We start from the raw sequence: 25085 nt of genomic DNA on the forward strand, positions 1-25085 counted from the left end.
CCTTCTTAGTAGAGATAGTATTCATCCGAAATATGTCTTTAATAATGTGGCATGCAACCAATTCTATAGAGCATCTAGGCTTAATGCCATGGAGAATGACTATGGTGAACAGGTTGCACGTAGTAAAGAAGAATTGTTTAATAGGGGTTATGGTAAAGAGATGGTAGAAATAAGCAGTGCTAGAGTTCAGCAACTAAGGAAGATCAGAGCGAAACCATATTTCTCACAGAAGATTCCCTGTGTGAAGAATGTTTCTCGAAACAGGGAGAAGTTAGGGCTTTGTATCCCTTACACCAGGGATGTTAGAGAATATATTGAAATATTTAATAATCACTGGGAAATTCTACAGACTGACCCGGTATTGAAAAGTATAGTGGGTGATATACCACATTTTACATTCAAGAATAGGAAAAATCTTAGGAGGAGGTTGTGTACACCTAAGGGCAGTATGCCAGATGAGACACTACATGGCACCAAACCATGTGGTGCTTGTAAACAATGTATCAATATCTTGGAAGGTTTAGAATTTAAACATCCTGATACAGGAAAGGTTTTTGACATCAGGGTTAATGCCACATGCAATACGAGACATATTGTTTATCTTGCTGTTTGCTCCCAGTGTCGTAAATTCTACGTTGGCAAAACGGATAGAATGCTAAAGGCAAGGATGAGGGAGCATTTTTATCATATAATGAAGGGTACAAGAAGTAATGCACTATCTAAACATTGTATGGAGAGTGGTAAAGATCATACTTTTAAGTTTATGGTGGTCTCTAAAACGCCCCCTAGCAGTAGACATAGTGATATTAAGGGTAGGACTGAAGAACTTGAGGCTAGGTGGATTATTATGTTGAGAGCCACCTATGGACATGGGCTCAATGAGAATATTCCCATTAAACCAGCCCTCAAGAAAAGGAAATTACGTAGATAGTTCATGGTGTACATTTTTTATATATATGTGTCATTTATATTTTTATATATCTTTTATGCATTTTCATGTATTTTTTATCTTTTATTTTCTATACATAATTTTTAGCTTTTATGTGAAGTTTTGATAGACTTTTCGCATTCATTTATTTCTTGGTAATGGTATGACTTTAAATTAATAAGTCATGTGATTCTCTTTTGAAGTATTTAAACAGGTGTGTTTTCTATGTGATTTAGTACACCTGATGAAGCTGTAATGAAAGCGCTTGTGTCTCTCAATAAAGCATTGCTGAGTGTGGTTTTAAGGATTTGGAGCCTGCACGTTTATTTTCTGCCAGAATTGCCATTGTGCCCTACTGCAAGGACTGGTAACTAAAGTTGTAACAGCTGCTCTTTGGAGAATTTTTTCTGATTTATGATAAAAAAATAAGTTGGACAGTCTCTGGAGCAGGTTGTAATGTTTAGTGACGGTATGGAGTATCACCCATATAGCTACTTCAGAAATGGTTTCAGAGTATACAGCTTGCATAAAAGCCCAATAAGTAGATATTGCTCTGCTAGAATGGCTTTAACTATCCAATGTAGCTGTTTACCATGGTTTATGTAAAAGAAGACAATTGCAGATACATTTGGAAACAGTATGCTTCGACACTGGTAAGCCCATTTTCCTTCCCGCAAAAGACACAAACAATTGGTCAGATTTTCTTCCATCTGTTTTTTTCTAAGCAAGACTTTTTTTTCTAAGTAAGATCTGAATTGTCTATTTCATCTAACAAGCAAATTATTTCTCCCTTGTTTTGAGAGTTTGTAAAGAAAGAAAGGTGCTGGATAGATTGATTAAGAGAATTCAGAAACCACTTAAGGCATGAAAGAAGAACTCGTTTGAAAACTTGCTTTATCCTTACCATAGATTCATAGGTAAGTTACTAGGCTAGCTGCCCTTGTGTGCCCTTAAGCCTAGCCAATTTCCCCTCAGGGTGAATCAAACCCTGTACTACTTGTTTGTCAGGTAAACACGAACAATTATACCAACCCCAAGATAAAGGTAAAGGTCACACAAACAAATCAGTCAGTAGAAACTAAGAAAAGCCCATCCAAGCTAGAGTTTTCAATACGTGGTACCTTAAACCTTGTGTAATGGAGACACATGGGATATATGCAAATAACTCCTTAAGGACACAAAGTGTTTCAGCTACATGGCTTCTGAACGACCACGGCCTTTTTACTTTTTGAGTCCTTATACATTCAGGCCAGTAAAGTCAAACCCCACAAGTTGTGGACATGCACTTTTTGGCCTTTTTACTGACCTTATCAGCACAGCATAATGGGATGAAACAAACAGGGAGGAGTACACAAAAAGGTCTGCAAATCATGCCCTTCTAGCTGAGATTAAAGCTAATAGCAATGCAGTTTTTGAAATCAAAAACTTCAAAGAATTTGTAGCTGGTTTTAAAGGAGGCAAAGTTAGTTTTTCTAATACATAGTTCAAATGCCAAGAATGGGCCACTCTTTCTTGTAGGTTCAATGTGGAGAACTCCACTGAAAAAATGTTTGCCCTAATAATAAGATAAAGGAAGATCCAGTGGCAAACAAACTGAAACATTGGAAAGACGTAGCTTGATAGAACTGTATGAAAATCCAAAACTAAAAAGCTCAGAGATATTGAAGAACCAGGGACGGCCCTGCTGTACTGGAATCCTGTCCTTGATTTTTGACACCAGAGAGAAAATGCAGCAAACCTTGGTTGTCCCCCCCCCCCCCATAACATGATGTCAGTCACACACTCCCTTCCTCCACCATGTTGCCCATCCAGTACCTGTACCTCTAACTGAGTATGGGTTCTCTGGGGTACAGTAAGGGCTTTATCCCCCTGCAACTTGCAGCAGCTTAAATGTCAACTAATTCTCTAACTTCCCACTTGGAAATTGTTTTCATCTTAGAAATTGTCTCACCAACAGAAATTTCCTTATTAGGAGAGTCATTGGAAAGAGTACAGTCCAAGCATTTTTCATCGGTGTGACACTTTGAAGAAGAATCCCCTTTTCTTTTGGTAGGAAGAGTATGAGGAGGAGTAGTAGCTGGAAGGCTTGAGCAGTTCTTAACAGTCATTGAGCTAAAGCAAACCAATCATCTTGAGATGTTTCAGGAAAAGATTTCATAAAAAAATTGTCGAGAAGTAGAAGGAGGGAATATCTGTTTTGTTTTCTTTTTACATGGTACTTCTGCCTGAGGTTTAGGTGTAAGGAGATGGACCACTATTTCACCACCACCTTCAATCTCTTCTTTGATGAGAACCTGGTGAACACCCCTTCACCTTCAAGGGAACTCATCTTTGGATGGCAGATAGGAGGACAATCAAGCAATACCTGTATCTTTATACATGGTCATAAAAGACTCCAAAGGGCCTTGGAGATGCTGCCGGACAGTCTTGGTGCTGTGAAATGCTTCACTGCGTTTCACAGACTGCAATCTATAAGAAGAGGTAGAGTTCCAGGCTAAATCTTCCACTTCTTACCTGTCTGCCTTGCTGTCCAAGAAAACAAAAGCAAGAACCCAGTGATGGAAAAGCACCCTCCTCAGCCTCAACAGGCAAATAAGACAACTTGTCAAATCCTCTAAGGACTATTTGGAGAAAAACCTGGTAAGCATGGCTTTGGCCGGCTAAGATCTAGCTGTATTCAATTGGATGTATAAGAGAATTTAAGTACCTTTTATCTGCACTTTTTTCAAATAATACAGCATTTTAATTGATTTATTTGTGTTGCATTGAATATTAACTGAACTGGAAGTTTTGATTCTGTTTTTTCACTTAGTTCCCCACCCACCTTCCCTGGTTTTGTTTTGGTGTTAATCTTGGTGGCGTTGAAATTGCCCGCCCCTCTTGTAAATTTGTGTTTGGATAGTCCTCCTGGGCCCATCTCATTTGCTCACTCAACTGAGTGCAGTCAGATCATATTCTGATTTCATGCACACTTACTGTGTACAAAGAGAGCATATGGGAAAGAAAAAAAATTAAGCTTGTTTCCTGCCTTTCCTGTAAGTGTTCTAGACTGTTTGTAGGCTTCTGAGCTCCCAAGCCTTTCTGTGTTGGAGGGAAGCCTTCTAGCTTAATTTTGTTTCTTAGAACTAGCCAGTTTTCTAGTTTCAGCACTGAAATCTGTTTCTTTGAACTCAGCACTTGTTCAGAACTCATTGTAAGCACTAAATAAGCTGCAAATTACTACAGCACTCAACTTTCCTCACTTGTCTAGAGGAAAGCAGTTTTTAGTACTTAATAAATAAGCACCTATCCAGGCATGTCTAAGGGTCAGCTCCCGGTGATTCCTCCTGTCTACCTGAAGAATCTGGGCATCTTGGCACAATGCAGCAGTTGCCTCATGTACATAGACAAACTTCTCCTCCTACCACCCAACACTACAACTTGTGAGAGATGCACTTATATAGCCAAACTGGAAGTAAAGCTCTCCACCCAAGACTGGACTAGACAGTCAAGAGGAGAAGGTAAACACTTGCACCACACCACACTCATCACATAGTCCCTCAAAGCCTACACCACCAAAACACACACATAGAAACACAAAACACACACCTACATTCATGGAGGCTCTCAATAAAAACCTGCCCAAGCATCAGTGACCTCCAAAGCAGAAACGCAAGCAACCCCCCCCCCCAACACAACCCAAATGACACATAGCCCACAAACTCAGTGTGCCACTCAACCACAGCCCATAAGGCATAACATACCCAACACTCTAGTCATAGGTGACTCTATAGTCAGGTACACTGATGTTCCACTCACAAGGCTAAACAAGGAGAAAGTTACTGTCAGGTGCCAGGATCCGCCATACAATGCACGCACTCAGGTCACTCCACAACAAGTACAAATACGACACTGTCATTGTCCATGTTGGTGTGAATGACCTGAGATGCATCTCCCTGGACTACATGAAAAGAGACATGGAGGAGCTCTCTGATCTTGTAGCCCAGGCAGGTATGACCCTATCCCTGAGAAGCATCCTGCCATCACCCAGAATGATACCGCAGTACAAGGACAAAATAATTAACTTCAACAATTGGCTAAGCTTCTGGTGTCATTCTAAGGGGATCCAGTATTTGTCTGCCTGGGACAACATGATCGATAGAGCACGATGCTTTGCCAGAGATAGCCTGCACCTGTCATCCTTGGGATTCTGGATACTGGCTAAGGCTCTTGCCATCCCTATAATGCCTTTTTTAGGCAAGGTTCAAATGAAAAATTCACCACCGTAACAGGTACAAGCAAGCAAAATCTGAGGGTAATGCTACTCAATGCTAGAGGTCTAAACCTCAAAATGCACTCACTCGAGGCACTCCTTAAAATGTAGAACACCGACATCTGTGCAGTGATAGAGACCTGGTTCAAAGCTCCAGAGAGCACCCCTGTGTTACCAGGCTATGACTCGTACCACACTTTTCGGCCAGCTAACCCGGAATGAAGCACTAAAGGTGGAGGCGTGTCCATATTCATTAAGGATATCTACACCTCCAGGCTAGTTGCACAGCATAATGCATCCAAGATTATCCAAGTGCAACTAACTCTGGGCAAGACCGCAATGCAAATTGTAGCTTGCTACAGATCCTCCACCATGCCCCAGGATTCCCACTCCTCATTTCTTGATACACTGGAAAGTATTAGGGTACAACCCAACACCCTAATAATGGGAGATTTCAACTACCCCATCATTAACTGGGAAAACTACTCATGTACCAACTCTTTTGCTCAACATTTTTTGGAATTCATACATTCCAACGCCTTGTATCAACTTATTCACACCCTCACCAGGGGCAGCAATATCTTAGAAATGGTCATTACCAACATGGGCAACCGGTGTTCCACACCAGAGGTCAATTCCTCGTTGGTCAGATTCGACCACAAGCTAATCACCCTAGACATCCAAATCCTGCCCCCACCCCCAATTGGGGAAGTCATCATAAAAAACTTCTCCAAAGCCAACTTCACACTTCTTAAGACAGAAGTGGCAAACTTCATGACACCCATGCAGATGGACACTAGAGGTACGACTGCTGAATCCCACACAAATGCCTTTATAAGCACTTACACGAGTGCATGGATCATGCTATCCCAAATAGAACCAAGATGCTATCCTCCAAAAAAAGGAAGCCAATCTGGTGGTCCTCTGCCATAAACAAACTCTACAACAGAAGAAAGAAACTTTTGCAAAAAAAAAGTAAAATACCATGACTGGAGGAACTCCCTCCTGGTTAACCTCAGTAAGAAGCTGAGATCCCTCATAAAATCCTCCAAAGCTAGTTATGAAAATAAAATTGCCACTGACTCTAAAGACAGCCACAAAGCATTCTATAGCTATGTCAGGAATCTCAATGGCAACACTCAGATCTGCTCTGAGTTACAGCACAATGGCACTAAATATACAGAACCAACTGATATTGCCAACATTCTGGCAGATAGGTTCAGTGCTAACTTTACCTCCCTCTCACCCCCTAGAGGGCCCATCTCTATACCAGAAGAATGTAAAGTTCCTGTAATCACAGCTGCACATGTAAAAAACACACTCTCCAAAGCCAAGAACACAGCATCCATGGGACCTGACAATATCCCAGGCTGCGTTCTACATGAACTACAGAATTAATTGGCACCCTACCTAAGTACCATGTTCAATCATAGCCTCACCTCAGGCTTTGTGCCCACTGAATGGCGCACCATGATGGTTATCCCACTCCACAAAGGGGGAGCCACGATGGACCCCAGGAACTACCGCCCCATTAGCCTGACGAGCCTGGTCTGCAAGGCCATGGAATGTATCATCATAGAACTCATAAACAAAGACAATGGTAATCTCCAAACTACACCCTACCCAGTTTGGGTTTGTAAAAGGCAGATCATGTCTCCTAAACCTGACTGACTTCTTTGAAGCAGTCACCAAACCCATAGATGAGGGTAAGGTGGTTCACACAGCTAATCTAGATCTCGCCAAGGCTTTCAACACCATCCCCCACTCTGGAATTATAGATAAGTTCACTAAACTAGGTATAAATCCCTATGTCACAAGATGGGTTGCCAACTGGCTCATGGACAGAACCGACACTGTGAAAGTAGCATACTCCAAATCCGACTTCAGACCAATGACAAGTGGAGTACCACAGGGTTCAATCCTGGGTCCTCTCCTGTTTGGTATCTACTTCTCAGAAGTACAGGCTAACACAGAAGGTCTTTGGCTAACAAAGTTTGCAGATGACTGCAAACTAGGAGCCATAATCGAAACTCCTAATGATGTGGATATACTACAAAAGGGCCTCACTGAAACAGATGCCTGGTGTTAAAGCCATGGCCTGAAGCTCAGTGCCAAAAAGTGTATTGTCATCTCTCCTGACCTGGGAGAACAGGCTGAATGGATCCTTGGCGAAGTAGTTCCCTGCGAATACATGGCAAGAGGCTGACACCTAAGAACAGTAGAATTTCCCTGAATTGGATGTAGGACCCATTTTCTATAATGTTGAGGATCCACTGGTCTCTGGAATTGTTTTTCCATTGATTTAGAAAAGAGGAAATTCTTCCAGCCAGAGGTTTTTGGGGGGGTAGGCTTGCCACCTATCCAGTATTTTTCCCGACAATCGAAAATTAGATTGATTCTCTGGTAGTCTGGAAAACTCTAAACAAACTCCGGTATTCTGTTTAGAAACATGAACAGAATGCCAGAGTTTGCTCTGTGGTAGACTCGAAGATGCTCTACAACAACAAGAGAGAATAACACACTTAGATTAGGTGCATAAAAATGTACAAAAGGGGATGTTTTGCCCTAATGACTACATATTTACCTCATAAAATGGGAATGGATGTGGGTGGAGACAGTTTGGGCCTAGGAGGAATTATGGGTAGTGCACAGGGTGTGGCTTAAGCCTAGTTTTCTGCATCGCAAAAGGTGGCAACCCTGGGGTAGGATTAGGGGTATCGGGAGCTGGGGTTGAAAATAGTCGCAGTAGTTTTCTGTGCTGTGTGGGCTCTTTGGAGCTCCATGTTTTATGTAATTGTTCTGATTGCCATCTGCTGGACTCTCTTTTTCTATGGGGAGGACTCTCCTTGTCTTGTCTAGGGGAAAAAGGACAAGGTTTTGAGTGGTAATTCCTGCTGTAGAGACAGATAAAATTCCCTCCCAGTTTTTATTTGCTTTTTTTCTTATCCAATTTCTTGAAAACCATTTCAGCTGCAGGTCAGAAAAGGAATTCTTTGTCTAATGGAACATCTTGTAGTTCAGCCTTCATTTGATCTGACAGAGGGCTGGGTCCTGAGCCATGCATGTCTGCGAATGATAGAACCTTTGGTAGCCGCTTTGCATGATGCATCTAAGACATCATTAGCCACACTTCAGGGAGGGTCTGGAGACATTAAAGCTTCTCTTGCTGTCTCTTGAGTTTCCTTTAATGAGGTTCTAGCTGCACTGAATCCACCTTAAAATTTTGGACTGTAGAAATTTAAGGTACTTTAGCACAGGAAAATGGCAATCAAATGCTCTCATTGCAAGGGTGGCAGAGATATAAGATTTTTTCCCAAACCTAATAGTCTGTTTTCCATATCACTAAGTAGGGAATGTCCAGGTAGCCCCCTAGGTGCACCTTTTCTGGATTCACTAGACACTTCTGAAAGGTTGGCCTTGGGAGTTTTGTAAAGGTACTTAAGAGATTCAAGCACTCCGTAAAACCTGTCCAGCTTCCTAGGAGCAACTGATAAATTATCCTGATGTAAAGCAATGTTTTCAAAGACATCATCCAGTAATACATGTACAGGAGGGGTAACCACTGGCCTGGAATATGGCAAACTTAGCAGTTCCCTATAATGGGTATGAACTTGTGAGAAATATTTGCTTTCCCAACTCAAAGCCTCCTTCACTTTGTGAAGGATATCCCTGAAAGAGAGATCTGATCGACTTAACCACACGCCCACCAGGGGCAACAATATCCTAAGGGACCTATAGTCATTGCCAACATGAGTGACCGGTGTTCCACACCTGAAGTCAACTCCTCATTGGTCAGATCCGACCATAAGCTTATCACCCTAGATATCCACATCCCGCCCCCAACCCCCATTAAGGAAATCATGGTAAAAATTTCTTCAAAGCCAACTTCATGCTTCTTAAGACAGAAGTGGCAAACTTCATGACACCCATGCAAATGGGCAATACAGTTACGACTGCTGAATCCTACACAAATACACTCTATAAGCACTTACACGAATGCATGGATCATGTTATCCCAAACAGAACCAAGATGCTATCCTCGAAAAAAAGGAAGCCAATCTGGTGGTCCCCTGCCATAAACAAACTCTACAACAGAAGGAAGAAACTGTTGCAAAAAGACAGTAAAATCCCATGTGTGGGGGAGTTCCCTGGTCAGCCTCAGTAAGAAGCTGAAATTCCTTATAAGATCCTCCAAAGCAAGCTATGAAAACAAAATCGCCACTGATTCTAGGGACAACCACAAAGCATTCTATAGCTATGTAAAGAATCTCAATGGCAACACCCGGATCTGCTATGAGTTACAGCACAACGGCATGAAAATTACAGAACCAACTGATACTGCCAATGTCCTGGCAGATACGTTCAGTGCTAACTTTACCCCTCTCTCACCCCTTAAAACGCCCATATCTTTACAGGAAGAATGCAGAGTCCCTGTAATCACAACTACGCAGATAAAAGCTGCGCTCTCTAAAGCCAAAAATATGGCATCCATGGGACCAGACAACATCCCAGGCTGCGTTTTACATGAACTTCAAAATGAGCTGGCTCCCCACCTAAGCACCATGTTCAATCATAGTCTCACATCAGGCTTTGTGCCCACTGAATGGTGCACAGCAACAGTTATCCCACTCCACAAAGGGGGAGCCACCACTGATCCTGGGAACTATTGCTCTATTAGCCTGATGAGCCTGGTCTGTAAGGCCATGGGAACATATCATCATGGAACTCATAAACAAAGACAATGGTAACCTCCAAACTCTGGACCCCACCCAGTTCAGGTTTGTGAAAGGCAGATCATGCCTCCTGAACCTGATTGACTTCTTTGAGGCAGTCACCAAAGCTGTAGACGAGGGTAAGGTGGTTCACACAGCCTATCTTGAACTCGCCAAGGCTTTCAACACCATTCCCCATTCTGAAATTATACCTAAACTCACTAAACTAGGTATAAATCCCTACATCACAAGATGGGTTTGCCAGTTGGCTCACTGACAGAACCCACACTGTAAAAGTTGCAGACTCCAAATCTGACTTCAAACCAGTGACAAGTGAAGTACCACAGGGTTCAGTCCTGGGACCCCTCCTGTTTGTACCTACTTCTCTGAAGTACAGGCTAACACAGAAGGCCTTTGGCTAAGGAAGTTCGCAGATGACTGCAAACTGGGAGCTATAGTTGTGTCCCAAAATGATGTGGACATCCTACAGAAGGGCCTCACTGAGACAGATGCCTGGTGTCAGAGCCATGGCCTCAAGCTCAATGCCAAAAAGTGCACTGTCGTCCCCTTTGGTAAAAACTCTGTACCTATGAACTACCACATAGGCAGCAGTCTACTTAATGCCAAATGTGTGATAGGAGACCTGGGGACCCAAGTGGACAGTAGTCTCTCCTTTGATAATCACATCACCACAGTAGTCAGGAAATCATTCTATGTGGCACACCTCATCACAAAAGGGTTATCTAGGAAAAAAGAGGTCATTGTTCCCCTCTACTTGACACTCAGACCCATTAGAGAGTACAATGCCCCTTTTGGAATGTACCTCACAAGACACCTGCAGCAGCTGGAAAGCCAACAGAAGTACCTCACAAAGAGGATTACTGGCCTCAAACAGATGCCCTACACTGACCATCTCAAAACACTCCAGCTTTGCTCTGTAGCATATTGCCTACTTCGAGGTGATCTCTGCCTAACAAATAAATATATGTCAAACCCAGAGCTGTTGGACATACTACACCTAAAGAAATCCCAATCCCTCCGAGCTAAATGCTCTAGGGACCTAAACCTTGTCATCACAATAAACAGGACATGCTGGAGGGATAGATTCCTGCCCCAGAGACTTTCTATACTCTGGAACTAGCTACCCATCTATGTCAAGCAAAGTTCCTCATTAGCACTCTTCAAGAAAAATCTTGATAAGTGGGTGGGAAATAGGAAATACACCTCAGGGATCACTTCAGTGGATCTGCTCGACAGGGGCACAGAAAAATAACTTTCTTGGGTGGTGTAAGCCAGGGAACCTTGTTGGCTAGGCTTACTTAGGCCCTTGGGCTGATAGCAGAGTATCTACCTATGAACCTATGATGGGGGGGGAGCTCAGAAGATAGGGTGTCATCGGAGACTGAATACGTTTGTGATAGAAGGTGCCCAGAATAAAACACTCATTTTCTGAGCTTGAGGAATCTGAACCTTCGTGAACATTCACCTCTCTTTTTCGTTTAGATGGGGAAGCTTCAGGAGCAGTAGTGTGGGAGGACTTCCTGGATTTCATGAAAGCCATGAATGCCTATACTATTTTTAGGAGGTCTTAGGCTTCAGCCAAGAAAGAAGTATCTGACAACAGAAACTAAAAGAAAAAGAAATTATTCACTTCAGTTTAGGTGTCTGTTTAGAAGAGATGAACTGAGGTTTTGGTCATCCAACCATGATTTCAGTTAAGATTTCGGAAGCCATGGTAGAAAGGGAGTCTCTCTTGAGACCCACAACCCCAACACCAGAAGCTGAGGCCTGCTGAGCGACCTCAAACCCAGCTAATGTCTCTGTTGTGGTAAGAGTGGCAGGTAGGCAGGAAAACATGAATGCTTACTAAAGAGATGTAACAGAGGGTTTGAGCTTAGGAGTCATCAGAGCAGGAGGCTACAAAGGCACCTTACCTTGTTCATCAGTTGACATATGGACTACAGCTGGAGCTTTATATGAACAACCAGCATACCAGATTATTTTGTCATTCCATTTCTTCTGAATGATACTAGCAAAAGCTGGTGTTTGTGAGGATCTGGCAGTAGCTGTGACTTGCAAAGCCAGTGGGGGAACCAAAACCAAGGACTTCAAATGGGTAGCTAATACCTTGGCCCTGCATTTGATGATTCTTGATCAGAATTTAGCAGTTTGACAGTTAGTGACAGTGTGCTAAGGCCTCAAAGCACATGTGACGAAATGAGTGAAAATCTTTATGTGGGACTTGCTTCCCACACTTCAAGCAATTGTTGACTTTTTTAAACATTAAATTAATAGAGGAAAATCCCCAATGGGTTACTTATCTGGCTGGAAGGAGGAGGCACCCTGGAAAAATTAACTGAATGATGGAATGAGTGGTTTTAAAAGGCATGAAGCATACTGGACTGCACAGCTAAAAAGAACTGAAGACGGCACCTAAGGACACCCTTCCCTTGACATCCAGATGTTGGTTTTTGGACATCCATCGACTAGATATGATGCAAAGACTCTGGAAGTTGGGCTGGTCATGGGGTTCTAAAAAATGAAAAATGACACCAGACACAGCAAGAATTTCAGAAATTCAAACTCCAACTGTAACATAAATGTTTAGAAATTTAATGAAAGTGCTTTCCCGTACTAGATGCTTCATCAGACAGTCAAAGTAAAAACAGTAACATTTTAAACAGCATCAGTTAAACATTCCATCCAATCAAAATTAAAAGTCGTTCATAAAAAGTTAAAAAAGAACCCATCACAATGTAGAATTGGAATGATCACGGGGTTCTGCATGGTATGGAAACCGAAAAATCAGTACTGAGACATTTGTAAGAATACTGGTTATTTTACATGACCAGCCTATTCACATGAAAAGGCAAACTTATAAATGAGGAATGCGTGATTTGCTGGAATAAAAAAAATGTGACCCAGAACTTCTTTTTTACCAAATTATCAACACCAAGGCAAATGTTGTGAGACACACAAAAAAGGGTTCAAACTTCCTGAGTAGGGGGGTCTTCAGTAATACAGACATGGTAGTTAGAGGTTCAGGACAGCACTATTTCATACAGAACTCTTAATGGTTTAAACTTCACTTTTTTTTTTTTTAATTCTAACATATGAAATCAAGATTTTTCAAAAGCATTTTAGTTGATTTTACATCTGTTATCCAGGAGGTTCCATTTTCAATGGAGTAACATGGAGGTAAATCTTCAGACACTAAGAACAGATAATTTCACCATAATCAATAAAAAAGGCAAGTGATCTACATAACAATGTGCAAAAGCAAAGTTCTTACAACATAAACAAAATAGTAATAAAGAAGATAAAAAGACATTAGTATGTTTCACACAGCATAACATTATAACATTTTTATATATGAATAACAACAGATGTGTTGAAAAAAGATAAATAACTGTATAATGTTTATTTGTATATTTATATGTTAAATGTGTAGAGTACTAACTCACCAGGCCTTTTCAGGTTCATAGCAATTATTTACAAAGAATGTTGTTAGACTGCAGAATATTAAACAGAAGAAATTGTAGGTGGATGAAAATACAAACTATAACACAGTCAGTACTACTGTCTACAGTAGGTACAACCACAACAATCATGCAGAATTGATCAAACAAAATTATGAATAGTAAAGAATGGAGCTCCAATGGAAGGTATAAATTAAGAGGAGGTATGTGGTTAGACAGAGAGGAAGGGGCTACTGTGTAGTTTTGGCATACATGAGCGTAAAACGTTTATAGCTCTAGTAAAAAAAAATACAAAGAATTATTACTTTGCAAGTTATCAAGCAGATGTAAAACAGTTATACCAACATTGATAGTGCATTACAATTAGGTGGTAGTGCAAAGTGATTGTTTGAATGTTAACTGTACTGATCAGCCTGGTTTTATTAAGAGATGTTTACATGAGGGCTTAAAAAGCTTCTTGTCTGGGATAAAGTAAATGTTGAATGGTTGATTATTCCATACTTTCATAACTGCAACAACAAACCTAGAGTTCTCATAAATGATGCAGGACTTAAGAATGGACAATTTGTGACTGAACAAGTCTCTCAGACTTCCAGGGAATTGTCTCCAAAGGGATGATTCAGCTAATTAAGGACAGGTTTTTGGACTACAACAATTTATGAGATAAGAATATTCAAATGACAGAAAGGTGATTTAATTTGTGCCAATGCATACTGTCAGACTGTGTAAAGATGAACAGTGGTGTATAATGTTATGGTTTCCCAAGACAAATCTAATAATGCTATTATAATGTTATGGTGACCTGTGTCTGGCATACAAGGCCATCTCAGACCCAGCCTTGATGGAGTTGCTGCATATCCGTAAGTCAAACTCTACTCGCGCAACCTGCACACAAGGCCTTAACCTGGTCTGTGACATTAACAGAACTTGGTGGTGGTATAGATTTGTGTCCCAAAGACTACCAATCTGTGGAATAGACTCCACTCCATGTAAAGCAGAGTACCTCTCTAGCCCTCTTTAACATGAACCTGGACGACTAGATGGGAAACAAAAAATACACCCCGGGATCCCACCTGCGTCCCTGCTGGCAGGACAGGGGAAACAGGTGCTGACTGAGGGAATATGGGCGAAATTCTTGGCTAGGCTTATAAAGGCCCCCAGGCTAACAGCCTAGTATCATCCGATGATCCTGTGAACCTATATCCAATCTCTTGATCTCATCTGTCATGACCTCATCAGAGTATGCTATTTCTCTGACTTCAATTTCCTTAGTGTTGCTCTTACTACATCTAGTGTCTACTGTTGTTCCTTTTTCATCACTGGATGTGTATGGGGCAGTGCAGGTTCTGTGGGGTTTTCTTCATCCTGAAGCTGCTGGAAGTACTCCTCCTAGCTGTCTTTGACATCCTGTGGACTGGTGGACTGATTGTTGCTGATATATCTTATGAATGGTGTCATATGACTAGCTTCTTTAACTGTTTTTGCCTTGCAACCTAAGAGTTTCTTACACATTCATAAACACATACCTGTGTAAAACACACCAATACTGCACAGAACCATGAACCTTTTCTTTAAACGTTGTTACGATTTTGTTCAGTTGTACTCATTATTACTATAACAGTTGAGAGTAACCTGCCTCTTTTAGTACGAACAATTTTACTGAATGAACATTAGTAGATTATATAAAAAGATAGCCGAGTGTGTTTGCTCTTAGTAAATAGAGTTCAGTGTCTAGGGAAAACAGCCACATGAGGAGAAGAAGCTGGAAAATATCCATGCCAGAACAAATCCACACATGGCTACTATCTGAAATGATTTCTCAGCAATAAAACACTGAACTAGTGGTACTGGTTTCATATTTTATCTAAAACCACAAAACAGTATTTTGTTTGGGATAACCTGCCTTACCTGCATTTGTACATTTATTTATGTATTTACTTAATTAATTACTACTTGTACATGGGATACGTTGACTAATCATCTGACCTTTTTTAGCGACATCATGAGCTCGGAGAGGATTTTACTAGTCAACAGTATCAAACACAAAATGTGTAAATAGTAAGATGCTGAACATAATGTTGTGTTCATAGTAAAAAAGAAAATGCACTATTTTTATAAAAAATGGTGGTCTCCGCTGCATTAACTTCCCATTATCTATATACAACATACTCATTTGTATGTATATGTATGTATATATGTATGTGTGTGTGTGTGTACACATTTATACATAGATGAGCGTACTTGAAAACATCGAAGAAACACAATATCAGGCTTCAAAAGATCAATCCCAAAAAACACAACACTTTTTTGCAAGGGGGGGGATCAAGCCACCCTGCCATGTACTTTCCCTATAGCTCCACTACTTGTATATGCCAAATTACACATCACAAAACACTGGGGAAAAGGTAATTCCTACTACTCTGCCCTGACCTCCCATGAAGTAGTGCTCCCATATACAAATATATATGCATGTGTGTGTTTTATTTACATACATGTGTGTATATATTCACACACCCACATACACACACATACACATATGTGTATAGATATAGATATATATAGATATATATATATAAATATATATATATATATATATATGGGTCTACTTTACATGACTGAAATGCCAGTAGACTGACTTTTAAAACGCCAAGACGACAATACTGAAAATTCATAATGCTGACTATTTAAATCGCCGATGTACACAAAATCGAATGTGTAAAATTATGACTTGCCTCCCATTTAAGGCAATTATGAAAGTAACTAATACCATATCAACAGTGCTGCATTCACTACATTTAATGCACACTTTGTTACATGACAGCCTATTTCAGATGCAGTGACAATTGATATCAAGAGCTTTCCTTTAATGTTTAAATAAGGCAAGGGCAGAGCAGAATTAGCCTGTTTTAAAACAGAACTCTGATGGTGTGCTATGTAAATTAGAGCAGACAGCACCAAATAACTAATTTAAAGAGATGCACACCTACACCTGCTTTCCAAATCTGTTCACCACTTTAGACTATCTGATTGGAAACAGTGTGGCAGGATCTGCCACTTTTTTTCTGATAATAGAAGAATGAAAACAGTAAAGTCTACATAATCTACTTGCCTTTTGGAGGGTAGAGGACTTTTTATCTGGGGTCTTGTACAGTGTCGGCCTGTAAATCATCAAAATAGGTTAAAGCGAATCTATCTGAGGATCTTGAGACTTCAGTTAATTTATAACCTTCACATATCTTTTTCACCAAAGAATTTCCTTAATGTATTATAAAATAATCTTATAGGTATTCTTCTGCTGAGCAACAATATCAGAGCCGTATCCAGCAACTAGGTGACATAGGAAGTTGCCTAAGGCCGGTGATGTCTGGGGGGGTGGGGCTACTTCGCTTATAAAAATATTTAAAAAATCCCATACAAATAAAAAATCTATAAATATATCCCTTTCCATAAACAAAAAGGCAGCCCCAGAAACCCTAGTATCTGCCTGGAACATTTTATTGAATAGCAGAATGCATGAACATTTGATTATTTTGAACAGAGACTTGCAGCAGGTACTTCAAATAGAAACCTTCAGCATCTGGCATCCGATTGAGATTTGCAGCAGATATGGACATTTTATTAGGAACGTCAGCTGATGTGTGTGTGTGCCTGTCAATATCAGTCCTAGAGTTTCTTAGTTGGGCTGTTTGCAATCAGTGACAGTGATGCACAAGGTAGCAAGCTTGTTTTTGGTGAAGAAGGCTGCGGGTTCTATTCTCACACCAGGTAGACTGATTGCTGACACTACAGTGCAGTGTATGGAGGGGGGGGGGTGCAGCACTCCTGAGCCTGTTGTCAGTTTGCCAATCATTCTCTACTGCATATCCCCCAGCACACCATTTTGTAATGTAACATAGGCAATTTATTCTTCAATGGCAGCAGCCACTGCATCTGTAGATGAAGCACTGAAATGTAAAGTTGTGTGCCAACAGCAACCCCTGCATTAGTAATGGCTCTCTTTAATGTGACATTTTTCAGATGACTTTAACTTCTGCAGAGATTGTGCATACTGACTGATTTTGGTGGATTATAATGACAGAAGTTTAAATGTCTTCTTATGGTTGAAATGTTCTGAAATGGGAAGTTTTGTCACTACTGGTTCATATACTTTGTTTCACTGCTAACTAGAAAAATGTAAAACTACATATTTAAAACAAACTCTAACAAGTGTTGCTGTATTAAACAAGAAGTATAATTTAATGTAATCCGGAAGGCAAATCAAAGAAAACATGCATTTATGCACTGTCCTAAAAATATGTGCTGGGGGCCCATGATTTTACATAATATTGTTTGAAAGTTGTACCTAGCTCCACAGTACACAGGAGCTAGTAAAGGGTAGAGGGATAAGCTCCACTGCAGGCCAATCCCTTGGACAGAGTATGTGCATGCAGGGGAGATGTTAGCCTTAACAGGAAAATTCCCCCTCAGCAGCAGTATGACATTGTCCCAGTATGCCTCAATCTCCTCACCAACCCCAAGCATGGTCAACATGCAACATGTGTCAGGAGAACGTTGAGAGGGTTCGATAGACACCGATGGATGAGGAGAGGCACTGGGAGCAGCTCATGTTGAGTGCTGAGCTTTAGAAAGGTAGATTTAAAAATTACACTGCTTACAAGCTGTTGAAAAGCCTAAATCATATCTGAAAACAATATTTGGGATCAGTTTGCTTTACTCAACAGTAAACAAACAAACCAAAACATCTGTCTTTTTGAAAAGACGCTCCAAAAAATACTTTTATGAACCTCAACTTTTACCATTTTCAGTATTACTAATCAGCTTGAAAGGAACTGCACTGATACACCTTTAACAACACTCAGCTCATTTGAAAACCAAGCTGTACTACTGCAAGCTTTCTGTCAGGATCTGTGTCCTAGACAGAAACAGCAACTTCTTTTCCTGATTTATGTAATTGCTCCAGCAGATAAAGTTTAAATTCTAAAGCAAAGCTTAAATTAGACACATTGGGGAAAATGTCTGACATGTAAAAGCAAAAAGTTTTGAACAATGGCTCAGAAATGTCAATTCAATAACACAAACTGCCTACAAGTTATTTTAACCACTAATTCAGACACAGCAGACATTTATTTTGTCTAGGCATGCTATATGGTTGAAACTTAAATAGGAAAAAAGTATTTTCTCCAGTTTGGATTTCATGTCATTTTTCTTCAGTGACTAGACTGATTACATTTCATTTATTTATTTATTAACCAGGTAGATGTGCTGCTACAGTACCTTTGCCGGATACTTCCCAGGCCATTTGGCTAAGACAGTACAAACACAAAGATTGTTTAATTAAATAGAGAATAAACTGTCATTGATGCATAAGAATAACAAAGTACTAACAATATGTGATACTGCAGTGGTTTATACAATGTGCACAGAACTCCACAATCTACTTTATGTTGTAAACATACACATTTTGGTAGCACCATCTCTACCTGGGCTGTGAGGCAGTAAAATTCACCAATTATAGCCAAAGTGACAGACAGTTCAAAATCAACCTTAGTGAGCTGAATGGATAACTCAGTACATCTGACTCTCTTATTTACAATCCACAAGATTACTAATCGAAGCTTAACAAAAATGTTATTAAATGAGCAGCATACAAGCATGACTGCAAATGTAGACAGAAGGATCTGTGAATGAAACAAAAGGATAATACTCTGCCACACTGACATGAACACAACACACTTCATGTTTGTACGTTTTAAAACTTAACGTGTGCAAGCTTGGCCTGAAAAATTAAAGACTTAGTCATTTGTCATACAAACTGCAATGTAGCTTTTAAAGCATGCAATTAAAAATTATAACTGGCTGGAGGCCAAAGCTTAACAAGTCACATATTTCCATTGTCCCTGCATCCACAACTTATGATTTTTACCACATCCTAACAAAAACATGACCAGAACTGGCAAAAAGAATCAGAGTTCCAACTAATGAATCACACACTTTCCCGCAAGTAAAGTAAGTACTACCAGCTGGGACCATCTCAGTTTGGCAGTGGAAGTAATGTACAACAAAAAACACACATATGAAACTAGATGTAAAAAGAAAAAAGAAACACACACACACACAGGGAACTCAACTCTACTGTGCCTTGAGGAGCTGCTTAATCTACTTGATATATATATATATATATATATATATATATATATATACACACACACACACACACACACACACACACACACACACACACATAAAATTCAAAGAAAACATGCAATCTACCCCTGACAAGTTCCAAGCAGGAACTCGTCTTCAACTTGAATTACAGGCACATTTATTCATTGTTGAGTAAAGGAACATTATCTCATTCAAAGAGCCACCACTAACTTCTAAGAAACATGCGATGATCACAGTGGGAACTGTACCTGTTAAACATACCTCTCAACCTCTTAATGCAAGAAATCTGGACAAAGTCAAAAATAAGGAGGGACAAAGGCCCAAACATAGGGACAGATTTTAAATATTGCTCTTACAGATTTAGAAAGTTGCTAGAATAATAGTTTAAAACACAGAGGTCTGTCACTACATAGTACCTTCAGTTCAATGATTTGCCAGAAAACTGCAAATTTTAATAGGAACAGGCCAAAAATAATGAAGCAAAAATCTGGACAGTTGAGATGCATGCTGTTAAAGGTTACAGCCACTACAATCCAAACATTAGTACATATAAACAGAATTAAAGGAATGAATAAAAACTCTGACAATTGAATAAAGTTACAAATTGTATAGAAAAAGAGACCAGATGAATTAATCACCTTAAACAAAGTATTTTTAATGCTGAAGTTTACTTATGTGCACAAATGTAGTGGTTAGCAGCTGTATCTGTAACACTGGCACTTTTAAGAGAGTATCAGGAGTTCCTTCAATTTCTTCCTGAAGGTAAAAAAGGTTTAGTTCTTTTCCTGACATGAAAAAGCAGGTGGACTAATTTTTCTAAAAGCCCCCACACACTGTGGGTAAAAGCAGAACATATTTGTTTTAAGTCACCCTGATCAGTGACCTTTAGAAAGTAGTGATGGGTTATTAATGTCCATTTATCAACAAATTGAGTGCACTATTCGAGGTACTAAATTAATCCTAAGAGTATTTAACAGTAATATAACTCTAGCTGAGATGGGTAGGTATCACTTACAGTAAAATTTGTAAGCAACACCAAGTGAGAGAAAAAAATAATTTATGTGCTTACCGTAACGTTCCATGTGTGTTGTCCATCTTGACCTTTATTCTCTACGATGTGTCAGATCTATCTTGGCCTTTCCAAAAGCTCAAGGACTTCAGCAAAGCTTGTGGGCATCCTTCCCTAGCCATAATGCAGTTCCCCAACTTCCTCAGAACTTGTCTGCCCACCATAAAGTAATAAAGTGAGCAAAAACTTCTTTTATATGAAATAATACCAACAGTACATATATTTATCAATGGGCCAAAGGCAGTATTTCTGACGCTATGGAGATCCATGAATCTAATATCTACTCAGTCTTCCAGGAGTTTCAGAAGGGGGCATGGAGGGTGGTTTGTGATAATAAAGGTCAAGATGACAACACACATGGAATGTTATGGTAAGTACATAACTTCTTTATGTGTTGTTGTCAATCTCGCCTTTATTCTCACTGATGGGGCCTCATCCCATGCAACCTGACTCTTGGGTGGCCCATGGGAGTATATTCCTCAGAACCATAGAACCAAAACAGGCTCTTCTCTTGGAGGCTAAATCCAGTTTGTAATGAGTAATAAAAGTATGAGGTTTTGCCCACGTAGCTGCAGCACAGATATTGCCCCAGGCTAAACGTGCTTGGAAAGCTGCAGATGTAGCTACCTCAGTGGTGGAGTGTGCTTTAACAGGAAAGGGAAGAGACCTGTTTTTAGAGCAGTAGATGTAGGATATACAAAATGTAAACCATCTAGATAAAGTAACCTTTGAGACTGGCTGACCTTTTCTCATCTCAGAATAGGATATAAACATTTGATCCAATTTCCTAAATCCTGAAGTTCTGTGCAAGTAAAAGCATAACTGTCTGTACAAGTCCAGAAGATGCAAAGAGTATTCACCTTTGTTCTGGTAATTCAGGAAGAAAACTGAAAGCTCAATAGATTGGCTTAGGTTACTTTCCCACACAACCTTTGAAAGAAAGAAAGGATAAGTGCATGCAGAAACTCTGTCCCGATGGAAAAACCTGGTATGGGGGCTTGGTAGATAAGGCTTACAACTCTGAAACTCTTCTGGTTGAGGTAACAGACACTAAAAATAGTGTTTTCCGCAATAGAAACTTTATATCACACGTGGCCGAAGGTTCAAAGGGGTGGACAAGTGATATTTGTTAATATGAAATTCAGATCCCAGGGAGGAGTTGGATTTTTGTATGGGGGGAGGGGGTCTTATCATTATTGTTTCTTTCAGAAAAGGCTTTACAGAGTCTGTACAACATAATAATAGAGCCGTTTTCTCCCACATGAAAATTTGAAATTGCTGCCAATTGGACTCTAATAGTACAAGCAATAGCACCCTCATGAAAAAGTTTTGCTAGAAATTCCAGTATAGAATGTATAGGCACAGAAAAAGGGTCTATCTGATTTTCACTCGCCCATATTATGAACCTATTCCATTTACTCTTGTACAGTCCTCATGTAGAAGTTTTATGGGAAGATGGCAAAATATATTTCACTGGTGAGGAAAGAAGAGGAAACCTGGCGATCAAGGGAAATGGAGCAGCCAAGCTCTCAATTTGAGGCTGTGTAGGCTGGGATGTACCATTCCTGACGGATGCGTCAGAAGGTCTAGAGTTGGGTCCAGAAGCCATGGTTCATCTAGAAGATGAGGACAAAGGATGGGAAGCCAGAACTGACTAGGCCAATAGGGTTGAATAAGAGTTACTGCAGTCTCCATAAAACTTGCTTTCTGCATTAACTTGTGAATCAGGGGAATTGGAGGGAAAGCATAGAGGAGTCCCCGAGGCCAATCGTGAACAAGTGCATCCCTTGGTGACTCCCCCAAGGGAGGAATCAGGGCAAAGTACTTGCTGAATTTGCCACTGGTGGATGATGCAAAGAGATCACAGGAAGGCTGGCCCCATTTTTGGAAAATTTCTTCTGCAACTTTCTGATTGAGGGATTACTCGGCCATAAAATGGCCCTGCTCAAATTGTCTGCAATCACACTGGATTGCCCTGGGATGTGCACTGCAATCAGAAAGTGGTTGAAGAATGTTACTCACTGCCAAACCCTCAGAGCTTCTTGAAAAAGGGGGTAAAATCTTGTCTGTTTATGTACTGACATATTGTTTGACTGAATCATTATTCCTAAAGGGAGACTGTCCTGAAATGCTTGCATCACCAACAGCACCACCCTCATCTCTAGGATGTTTCTGTGCAACTGAGCCTTGTGTTCCTGCAAGGTGCCTTGGACTATCTTCCCCATATAAGCCACCCCAATTTTTGAAGCATCCGTAGTCACCATGGCTTGAGGTTGTGGGGGGATAAAGGGACAGCCCTGAAATACTGAAGGACAGTGAATCCACCATTTGAGATCCTTTTTGTAGGAGTTGGTAATTCCAGGTTTTTTTCCTGTGGCGATTTCTTCTGTTCTTTATGCAGTTAATTCCAGGATTTACCATTGTGTGGAAAGTAACCAGTGAAGTATCCTCCTATGCAGGTGAGCTAGAGGAATAAGTATGATAGATCCTGACATCTTTCCCAGAACCCACAGCACTTGTTTTGCAGTGGCTCGAGTTTGCCTGATCAATAGTTTCACATGTAAGGGGAGATTGTGCACTCTGTCATGAGGGAGTCTTGCTATCAGAGTGGTTCAATTTATCTCTGCTCCTATAATTAAATTTTGAGATGGCTCTAGAGCAGATGTCATAATTTATGGTAATGCCCATGGAGGAGCAAAGCTGAAGTGTACAGTGCCTGGCCTGTATCAGAAGATGTCGGGGCGGTTATGAACCAGTCATCCAGATATGGAAACACTTGGAATCCTCTGCGTCTCAGGTGAGCTGCTACAACTGTCATGCATTTGGTGAACACTCTGGGGATGTAGCGAGGCCAAAGGGCTGAGCTCGAAACTAAAAGTGACTGGCTCCTAGCTGGGAGCACAAAAGCCTTCTGGATTGCCTTTCCATTAGAATTTGGTAGTACGCATACTGAAGGTCTATAGAGCACATCCAATTGTCTTTTTCCAGGAATGGAAGTATCGACTGCAATATCACCATCCAAAATTTGGTCCTTTTCACAGATCTGTTTAGCTTGCTGAGATCCAAGACTGGTCTCCAGTCCCCTGTCTTCTTTTGAACTAAAATGAATCTTGAGGAAATTCCAGATCCCCTCTGGTCTGCAGGGACTTCTTACATGACTCTTTTTCTTAGCAACTTTTGAATTTCTACCATTGCATGTTCCTTTTGACTGGGTGGAATGTCTGGAACTGACTTGTTTATGGGAGTGGGGAAGGAGAAAGGAATCATATAACCCCTGGATATAACATCCTGCACCCATTTGTCATTATCTTTTGCCAGGTTTGGAGGTGCACTGACAATTGCCCCCTGACTGCCTCCAGAGGTGAGCAGTTGGGGTACTCCTTCAAGAGTGCTGAAAGGGTCTGCCAAATAATTCTCTGGAGCCATGATTCTGTGGGCCTCCTCTGCTGTGATGGCAGCATCTACCATTAATGTTCCCCCTTTTGCCCCTGTGCGAACACCACCTTGTGTGTCCTGATAAGACCTCTGTGATTTCTTGAACCATATCTTTCCACTATCCCACTGACCCTTTGGGAGCAGCTTGGTAGGTGTGGAAAAATGTACTCTAATGGCAGCCAAGGTCTTATGTTCCTGTTCACACCTGGTTAGCATTACTTTTAATTTAGGCCCAAAGAGAGATGAGCCATCAAAGCGGGCATTGATAAAGGAATACTTAAAGGGCTCTGAGAAATTGCAAAGGCACATCCAGGCGTGTCTCCTGACAGAGACGCCTGAACTCACCTCCCTACTTGCTCCATCTGCTGCATATGAAATGAGTCTCATGGACAAGTTGACAACTGAATTGAGGGTAGCGAGCTGTGTGTTGACATTATCCACTGCTGTATCAGCTACAGCTCCTTGGAGGGAGTCTGATAGTTCCTTTAACAGATCCCTATGAAGTCGGGTCTGAGTAACATAGTTCATTGACCATAAGGTAAAAGCAACTAACAAAAAACAAACACCAGTGAACAAGAAACCACAACGTAAAAGCAGTTGACGAAAGGATGCACTTCCCATACCTATCCATAGTCCTGGAATCCTTATTAGGAGGATAGATAGAGGAACTGGTCTCCTTTTTCTTGGCCACTGCCATGACCATGGCATCAACTGCTATGCCTTTGGTTAGGAAAGCCTGATCCTTAGGAGCTGTAATATAGTTGGCCTCTTAGGAGTGGATTCTATGCAATCTGGGATCTCCCAAGTCTTCCGAGAGCTTAACTCAATAAGCTCATTGGAAGGAGAAGTCACCCAAGAAGTTGAAGGGTGAGATCCGAAGACGTTCAGGTATACCGACTCCTTGGCCAAAGGGGAGGAGGACTGCCAGTCACCTGTCTATTTCAACATTTCTAGGATGTAGGAGACTTCCTCAGGAGGTGACCATGGGGACCCTTCTGCTTCATCGATGTCGGTATCTGAAGTCACGGACTCTGCTGGGGAGCCT

The 25085-nt window shown here is 40.8% G+C and overlaps 1 protein-coding gene across 1 annotated transcript in view; it reads right to left on the minus strand.

Annotated features, from left to right (window-relative positions):
- BNC2 (basonuclin 2) overlaps positions 1-25085 on the minus strand; it is a 2846732-nt gene that overhangs the window by 723179 nt on the left and 2098468 nt on the right. The window lies entirely within an intron of this gene.

The sequence above is a fragment of the Protopterus annectens genome, chromosome 2.part0, assembly GCF_019279795.1.
Source record: "Protopterus annectens isolate FY-2018-M chromosome 2.part0, PAN1.0, whole genome shotgun sequence".
Taxonomy (NCBI): domain Eukaryota; kingdom Metazoa; phylum Chordata; order Ceratodontiformes; family Protopteridae; genus Protopterus; species Protopterus annectens.